Source organism: Bidens hawaiensis, unplaced genomic scaffold (assembly GCF_021521415.1).
Source record: "Bidens hawaiensis isolate Kalapana, Puna unplaced genomic scaffold, B.hawaiensis_p1.1 tig00015203_1, whole genome shotgun sequence".
In the NCBI taxonomy this organism is placed as follows: Eukaryota; Viridiplantae; Streptophyta; class Magnoliopsida; order Asterales; family Asteraceae; genus Bidens; species Bidens hawaiensis.
The window spans coordinates 409,312-418,077 of NW_027492351.1; positions in this window are offsets into that span (position 1 = coordinate 409,312).

Sequence of the window (8,766 nt, forward strand, 5' to 3'; positions counted from 1 at the left end):
ATGTTTTTCTTTTTGGCCTGCGTGCCTAACTAGATAGTCACAAGCTATGTACTTTCATTTTGTGTAATTCGGCTTATGCCTTGTTTATGGAAATTTTCATTTAAGTCATTTACGACTTGTATTGTTATGTAATCTTTTATTGGCATATAAAGAAGATCCTACAAACACTTATATTATGAATATAAAACAAATTGTATCGGATACAACAAAAAACTTCTTCACTCATGCAAAAGAGATTACAACAAGAAGGGATTAATTACAAGACAAAATCAATCTATGGCGCGACATCATCATGTCCCGCACTTTTTTTCTTCCGCATCATCAACATCTTCTTCATCTTCCTCACCGAGGTCAAGAAGAACTTTTAGTTTTCCATGTTGTCCTCTTTATTTGCAAGCTCGGATATCTGCTCCGCCAGCGAAAATTTTAAGGAATCAAAATCCTTTGTCTTCTGAATGAGGACGGCAGCAGTATATTGGCCAGCCAAAATATACTCCTCAGGAAGCTTGGAAGTTGTGCCAAACTTATAGCCTTCCCGGAAGCCTAGCTGGCGGCCAGCTTGCTTAGAAGCTTTGAGGAGGACAGCAACGCAATTCCCAAGTTCATCACTCGCTTGGACATCAGCGATGACCTGTTGGAATAATTACATATAAGTAACTTCAAGTAATTAGATTATTTATAACAAAACAAGGTACATACCTTGGGAATTCCCTCCGCTAGCAGCCATTTCTGGTCCGCCTTGGCCCAGACAAGCTCCATCTTGTGGCCAACACATTCTAAAGCCTGTTCTCGGCTTTTGGCAGCAAGATCAACCAAGCGCTTCTCCTTAGCCGCTGAATCAGCCCGCAAGGTCTTGATTAGCTCAGCTTGTTCATCCAGTTGCCTTTGGAGAACAGCCCTGGTTTCCTCAGCAACAAGGCGAGTAGTCTTCTCTGCTTCCAGCACTTGTCGGCTCTCTTTGGCCTCTTTCATGGCCCCAAGAGCCTCCTTCTTGGCCTCCGCCAGATTGATCTCCAGGTCATCCCACTCCTCGTTCATCGCCAACCAGTCTCGGGTTATCTCCCGACTGGTGGAAATAGTATTTGCCAAATGATAAGAATTTGAGTTTAGTAATTCTTGGTGAATACTACGGCGAAGTCGCTCCTTCTCAGTAGGAGGAAGACTCTCCTGCAAGTATTCAAAATATATGTCCACATCGCAAAATGTTGAGTCTCGACGTAGAGACCAACGCGGACGATGTGGGGCAGGGTCTTCCTCTAGAGGAGCTGGAGAGGTCTGAGGAGCATGGGAAAACATGCTCACACCTCCTTGATCTCTAAAATGCATTATAAGAAGGTGACATAGTGACATGATCAGTATTGTCAAGCTCCTTGTCCTTCAATGGAGAGTCATCAGCCAATTAATAACTATTTTGGTATTACCGTAATAACTCTTAACTGTTTGTAGGAGAAAGAATGGGAACTTGTGAAATGGATCCTTAGGTACTTAATTTGTAGTATGAATGTTGAAATCGTTTTAGAAATGGTCATGATAATGAAAGTATGATTGTTGGGTATGTAAATGTTGATTTTGCAGGAGATCTTGACAAAAGAAGATCTGTTAGCGGTTATGCATTTCAAGTTTTCGAAAGCCTCATTAGTTGAAAAGCATTTTACAACATAAAGTATCGTTATTTCCAACTAAATTGAGGATATAGCTTTGATTGAGGCAGTGAAAGAAGCCATATGACTTAAAAGGTTTTGTGATAGAGCTTCAGATTATTATCAAGGATACTCTAGTTTTATGTGATAACAAGGGCGCACACCAAATATTCAAATGTATCAATGGCTGAACATATTAATGTGAGATTACATTTCCCCAAGGATGTTATCTCGAAAGCAATAAAGGTTATTAAACCTGACACTCTTAAGAACGATGTTGATATGTTAACAATGGCATTAGATGGAGTTACTACCAAAAAAGTATAAAAGATTCGTTTTTCTTTTAATTATAGTAACCATCATAGGTAATTAGACATGTGTATATTGTTGATCAGTTCCTCATGTAAGTAATAGAAAACATGATAAATATTAAACCTATGAACCTGTTACAGCAGAGAGAGTAGTAACCGCAGCAGGGTATGATGTAGTCGACATGTTTGTCATCTTAATTGAGTTCCCCTTTAGGATGTATAGTTAAGGATGAAGTTAGGGTTCTTGAGAGAAACCCGGTTTAGGAGAGAGGGAGCACACAAAATTGTTATGTATGTATGATTAGGTTTTTATGTTAATATTTATCTCTCTTTATATACACTCAAGGGGAAACCCTTTATTAGCTAGTAAGGGTAATATGGCTCATCAACAATTACCAAACTAATATATAATAAGGTATAACTAATATTTTGAACTATTATAATATAAATGATTATAATGGCCATATATAAATATATATAATTATATATTTAATCTTACATTCTCCCACTTGGCTAAGTAATCATTTATTATGAGTGTTAGATAAGCCTGATAAGGAGTTAACACTCACTTTAGCTTTAAACTTAAACTGGAGCAGAGAAATACAGTCATTGAATTGAACATCGGCTCAAGACCCCCATTAATAATACTGGAGTCATTATTTAAAACCTAAGTAGTCATGATCAAAATTTTCAAGTAAGCCCTTCAGAACGTTTGATTTGTATATCAATTCGTCTATATGTCATTATGCATGCTAAACTTATTAAGAGACGTACAAAATCAAAACCTATGAGAAAATTTAATAGTTAATCATTCATACTACGATATGCAGTTGTACGCGGTCGTCAATAAAACCCTCATGATTATAAGCGCTTTCATAATACTTATAGGTAATAGACCTTTAGTTATAGGATCCTTAAGCATATCATGAATGTATTCGATATGAAAATTTAGATTCCTCAATTCGTTCATAAACGAATAATTAATTTCATATCAAAATTTAATGCAACACCTCTCAAACTGTTGCTGTTTGAGAAAACATAGTAGCTGAATTTATCACGATATGTCATCAATATATAATTTATATGGAGTTTAATAAAACTTATGAGTCCACACTAATAAATGTTCAACAACATTTATTGACAACAACGTTGTAATTAATCAACATATTATGTCGCTATGACTTAGGTCGTTGTTATCAGTTCATTATGACTCCTCCATGAGATAGATTTGTCTACTAACATAAGAATATATCCTGAAAATTACACTTTCTTATCTCCGAATATGACAAAGTTTAGAGTAATCTACCGGTTTGAATTCTCACTTATTCTTTTAAATTAAGTCTTTCGTTTCTTTTAAATATATCTTAGTACTCTTTTAGATGCTTCACATAAATCTAGACATATCTAATGTGTTGCAATTTTGAGTAATATCTAAACGAGTATAAACTTGAACTTATATAAGGCTTCTACTTAATGAAGCATAAGGAAATAATCTATGTGTTCCTATTATCCTCTAAAGTAGAGCAATATTATTTGTTACATGTGTAAGGGATATCTCTGAGATCTATAATATCAAAGTGTGTGAACAATGCTTTGACTTATGTAACATATACTCATCTATATAAGGACAGGCTTGTTTTTAGTTGCTCCCACTCATCTTAAGGTAGGTACATTAATCCACTTGGTATTTGATGAAAATAATTGTACAAAGATTTCATCACATTTTGATGTTTGCATTAACCCATATATGGATTTTATTGACTTATAGACTAAATGTTCTTTGATCTTTAGTTTAAAAATTTTAGGTTGTTTTATGAACATATAAATATGTAAGTCGATTGTTAGGGAAAGTTGTTTTAATGTTCATCTAATGTACCTCTTAACTATTTTAAGCTACTAGAACAATAATGATCCTTAAAGAAATCTTTTGTAATATAGGTAAGAAGATTCTTTGATAATTGGTTTATCCTTGAATATAACCTTTTACAATCAATCGTGCTTCTTACTGACTTAACGTTTCGTATTGGAATTTAGTTTAGTTATGAACACTCTTAGGTGATTCAACCAAATCTTAAAACGTTAGACTGACTTAAGGAGTCAATTATGATTGATGCTAATGGTTTAATTATAAGGGGTAGGATCATTAAACTTTCCAACATCCATTTCAACTTTAGTTAGGGAGGTTACATAATCATCAATTTTAGTAGGTTTTAAAACCTAGATGGCCTCTGATGTGTGGTAAAACACACTTACTTTCCTTATCGTTTTATCATGATTTAATTGCTTAATTAGTATAATTATTAAGATTTATGGCTTGTTTATGCTTGATTTTACAAAGATGATTGTTTACTTGTAGGTTTTGAGCTTTAATGAAAAAAAGAGTAAAGTTTGAAGACTTTAGGGGCTTATTTGGTCAAGATTTAATACTACAACTCAAGGCCCAACCTAAGCTCACAAGTTAGAAGCCTTACATGCTTAATATATGAAGAGAATTAAAAAAAATAAAAACCTTAACAAGGGCAGAAATTTCGATCGAAAATCAGCAAAAGGGAAGGAAGAAAGAAAAGGTCTTGTGGCGGCTGTGGTGGCTGTTTTGCTGGAAAATGTGACACTCGTCAATTTCAGGTTAACTCCGTTAATCCGAACTCAGTTAATTCAAACATAAGGTCACACGAACTATGTCATTCTAGTTAATGCATATCTCATTACATTTAATTAGGGTTTAAATGACGCATGACAATCATTACACAAGTAGTCTTTCGGAATTTCATCGAAACACACACGAGTTGACCTAAACCGTTGGTAGACAAAAAATAAATAATATAAACAAGTACTTGGTATAATACGTATTATGTTGTGATAATATATGTTATGCGACTACGTGCTTGCATGTGTAACATTATATCATGGATGAAAGATGGAATAAACTAGTTTGTACTAGAGTTAGATTAACTAGAAGGTTAGGGGGTGATTTGTAACTTGATTTAATATTTAAACAAACTGTTTCCCAAACCCTAATCCCTAACCACCCCTCTTGAACGGCTGCCCCACCCCCTCCCCTCACTCTTACTCGACCGAACACACACACACATATACATACAAAATATTTTTCAAGCTCGTTTAAGGATTCAAAGTGCTAACTAGGTGATTAACATCCCCTCTATTGATTTAATTGCTTGTTTCTTTGAAATTAAATCTTTGAGTAAACCCTAAATGTACATGAAAAGTGTAATTGAGATGCATGGTTGATGGATTATGGGTCTAGAGGGTTGTATGCATGATTAATTGTTTATAGGTTAATAGTTGTTGAGTTTTGATAAAAACTGATGCTGGACAGATTCTTAATTGCATGTTGAAACAACTGTAACTCGATGTTAATGTTGTATTTGGAAGTGATTATTGATTCTATGATGTAGTAGGTCGAGTCTAGTTTCTAAAAAGTCTGAGTTTGTAATTTTTGGATGAGTAAAATTTAGTTTTTATTATTTTACAAATCTGTTGTGCAAGTCTGATTCGGGAATCCTGCTGGTAGGCTGTTTTGCGATTAACATATCTCACAAACGACAAGACCAATGGGGTTGATTCCACTTCTGGAAGTTAATATTTTGAATTAAAAATCTAAACCAATTGGTCTTGCATTAATTAGATTTTCCATGTAACAGAAATAACAAATAACATTCTGTTGCGCATGATAATGACTGCTGTGTGTTTACTATGATGTTTTGATCATTGTGAGAAAACCATATATGATAAAAATATAATAAAAATATTTTTAGAAACCTAACCCCATTTTTCTTCTGTGATGATTTTTGGTGATTTATTGGACGTGTATTGATTTATTAAATAGAGTAATCTTGTCGAGTAAAAATCTGCCTGGATAAATTAGCTGCTGAATTACCTAAGTTAACATGAAAAGTGTATAGTTGATCGATGTTTGCTATGTGTATGACTTAATTGCCCTCGTGGGAGTTAGTTACTAGTAATGTACAATATTAATACTTGACACAATATTTTTTCACGCGTGTAGCTTATCACCAACGTGTTTGTCGAGTCGCACTTATTTCACAAACGAAACACGAAACGTATCTCATGCATAAGTTTTATGTGTTGAGTCTAGGGACTCACTCGTAGTATAAATACTTAGAAAATCTCATTTTTTTAGAGCACTAGTGAGGATTTTCTGTGACGCACACCTCTCTCGGATCCCTTTTTTATCTTCGCAAACAGTGAGTTTCACGGCCCCTTATACTCTTTTAAACGCTTTTATTAGGGGGAGATAACATACTTCAACAACGTAGATTTTGTTAGTTACTATATATCACTTGTAAGGCTAAGTGGCAAACAAACCAACCAAAGTCCTTCATAACATCGAACCAGTTAATATTTGGATAATAGCGAGTCACTGTTGAGTAGTACTACTGGGTTTGACAAACCCCACCCAACTCTAAACTCGACTCTAAGTCGAGTGGGTGTAATCTTGGCTAACACATTACCATGGTCGTGGTTAACATGGTGGCAAGGAAATTGATAAACAGTCAGCTTCGGTGTCGAACACTTAGTAATACATGCTTGATAGGTTAGCTACCTATTGATATATAATTGACTTAACACAATCTGGTAACGCAAACGGAAACGCAAACGCTTTAATTATTAAACCTGTGAACTCACCAACCTTTCTGTTGACAATTTTAGTATGTTTATCTCAGGTAGCCGAGGCGGGCGAGTGGTATAGGACATGCATTCGATGAACACCATTGTTTTAAAACTTCTTTTCAATTTTTATCTGGATAACTTGTGTTTTAAGTCGACCTGTGTGGCGCAACTTTTTGCTTTATAATTTACGCTTCCGCATTTCATTTAAGACTTGACGTCTTGTTGCTTTTGAAAACTTTATTTATGGTGTTTGATTATAACTAATGATTCCGATCCTGTTAGTTCACACCCTCTGACGGTAAAACTCCGTTAGTGGATTTTGAGGGTGTGACAGAAAAGAAGAAGGAGCCTCGGGTTAACTTGGCACAGCTGCTAGGCTTCTTATTCATTCATAATCTCAGCTCTAATATTAAGTAATCATCCATAAACTTTGTGTTTTTGTTCAAGAACCCTAACTAGTTGAACTTGATCTTTTTTGTTGGATTGTTTTGCAAGTAATTTGAAGTTTGACTTGTGCTTGATTGTTCTTGATCATTGAATGAGTTTACTTATGTTTATTTTAATGTTTATGATGTTTATCTTAACTATATGCTGCTGTCCAAAATCAATGTTAGGCTAAAGTAGTTAGTTCTACCTAGGTTAGATGATTATTGTTAGGTTTTAGTAAGTAGTTCGGATTGTTGATGATCATGGCTTGAATTGTTAATGTAAAGTTTGTTTTAACATTGAATTAGGTTGTGTTTAGTGGCTGTGAATTTGTTAATTACACTCATATACCTCTTGCTTTGATTAATTGAATGAGTTTTGATTGATTGTTGCTTGTTAGAACTCTTTACTTGGTGTTTAGGGTTTGTTTGGGGGAAGTACAACCGTAGGGTTTAAGTGAGTGTATTAATTGAATATAATCAGCGGGTAGACACCTTCTTAGAGACCGAAAGGTGATAGGAAGTAGGGTCGTCTCATAGCTTTTACTTGTTAGGATTAGAATCGCGCGAGAGCGGGTTCGGTTCTTGTCGGGTTTGGGTTTGTGAGCAATTAGTTGACATAGTTTAAGTTAAACAAAATTGTTCATCTATCCTTGGTTGTGTAGTATTCGTCTCCATTAGGGTAGTGTGTCGGTGAGACCGAGAGGAGAGTCGGCATTAGGGCACTTTAACAATTCGTCACCCGGTTTTGTTCTTAAAATCAACTAAGTGTAGGTTAGGGTTTGTTAGTGAGACCGAGAAGTAATCTTGCTTCCTGAGTGAACCTTAGTTGTGTCATTCCTTAGGAACCGGTGTCGTGAGATTCTACAATCCATTCGCTTATTATACCTTCAATAGGATTCTTACCTAGGTAGACGTTTTCCCATTGATAAATCTTATTTTCACAGTTTCGTCTAGTTTTCTTAATTTAAGTCTTTTAAGTTAATTTAAGTTAGGTTAAGTAGTTAATAATTAAAAATCAATTAATAAATATTATTCTTAGGTGAGTCTTATTTAGGGTTAAGTATTAAGTACGTTTTCTCGTGTCCTTGTGTTTGATACTCGGACTTCCTTAGTGCTATACTATTAGTGATCGGTACACTTGCCGGTTTTGTGTGGTTTCTTTAGGATTTCCGTTTAATAAATTTAAAGATTAGTTGTGAGGGCATCATTATATAAACACACATCAAGTTTTTGGCGCCGTTTCCGGGGACACGGTTAGAGGCGTATTGAGAACGACTCGAGTTAGGACTTGCCATGTTTACTACTTGTTTTTCTTATTTGTTTTGCTTGTTAGTTTAAAATAGTTTAGCAAATTTTAGTTTATTTTGTTTATTTTAATAGTTGTAGCGACATACTCGATCTCTAGGACCACCAGAAACCGAAGGATTTTTTGAACCAGAGAGAGAGCTTCGTGAAAGACGTCGTACAAAACCGTCTTCCAGTTCATCTACGTCCGTCGGTAATACATTTTCTTCTCCTATTTTTTCTGAACCCGTCATTAGGGATGGGATTATGGGCGACGCGAATCCACCACCGAGGAGGACAGTTGCAGACCGGGCCCGTCCGGTCGACGCTGGCGCGAGATCTAGCATTTCTCCACCAGCCATCGGAGTTCTCACGACTTGGCAAATTCCATCTAATATTCTGAACACGATTGCTCATTCTGCTCAATTTCACGGGTTGCTCCATGAGAAC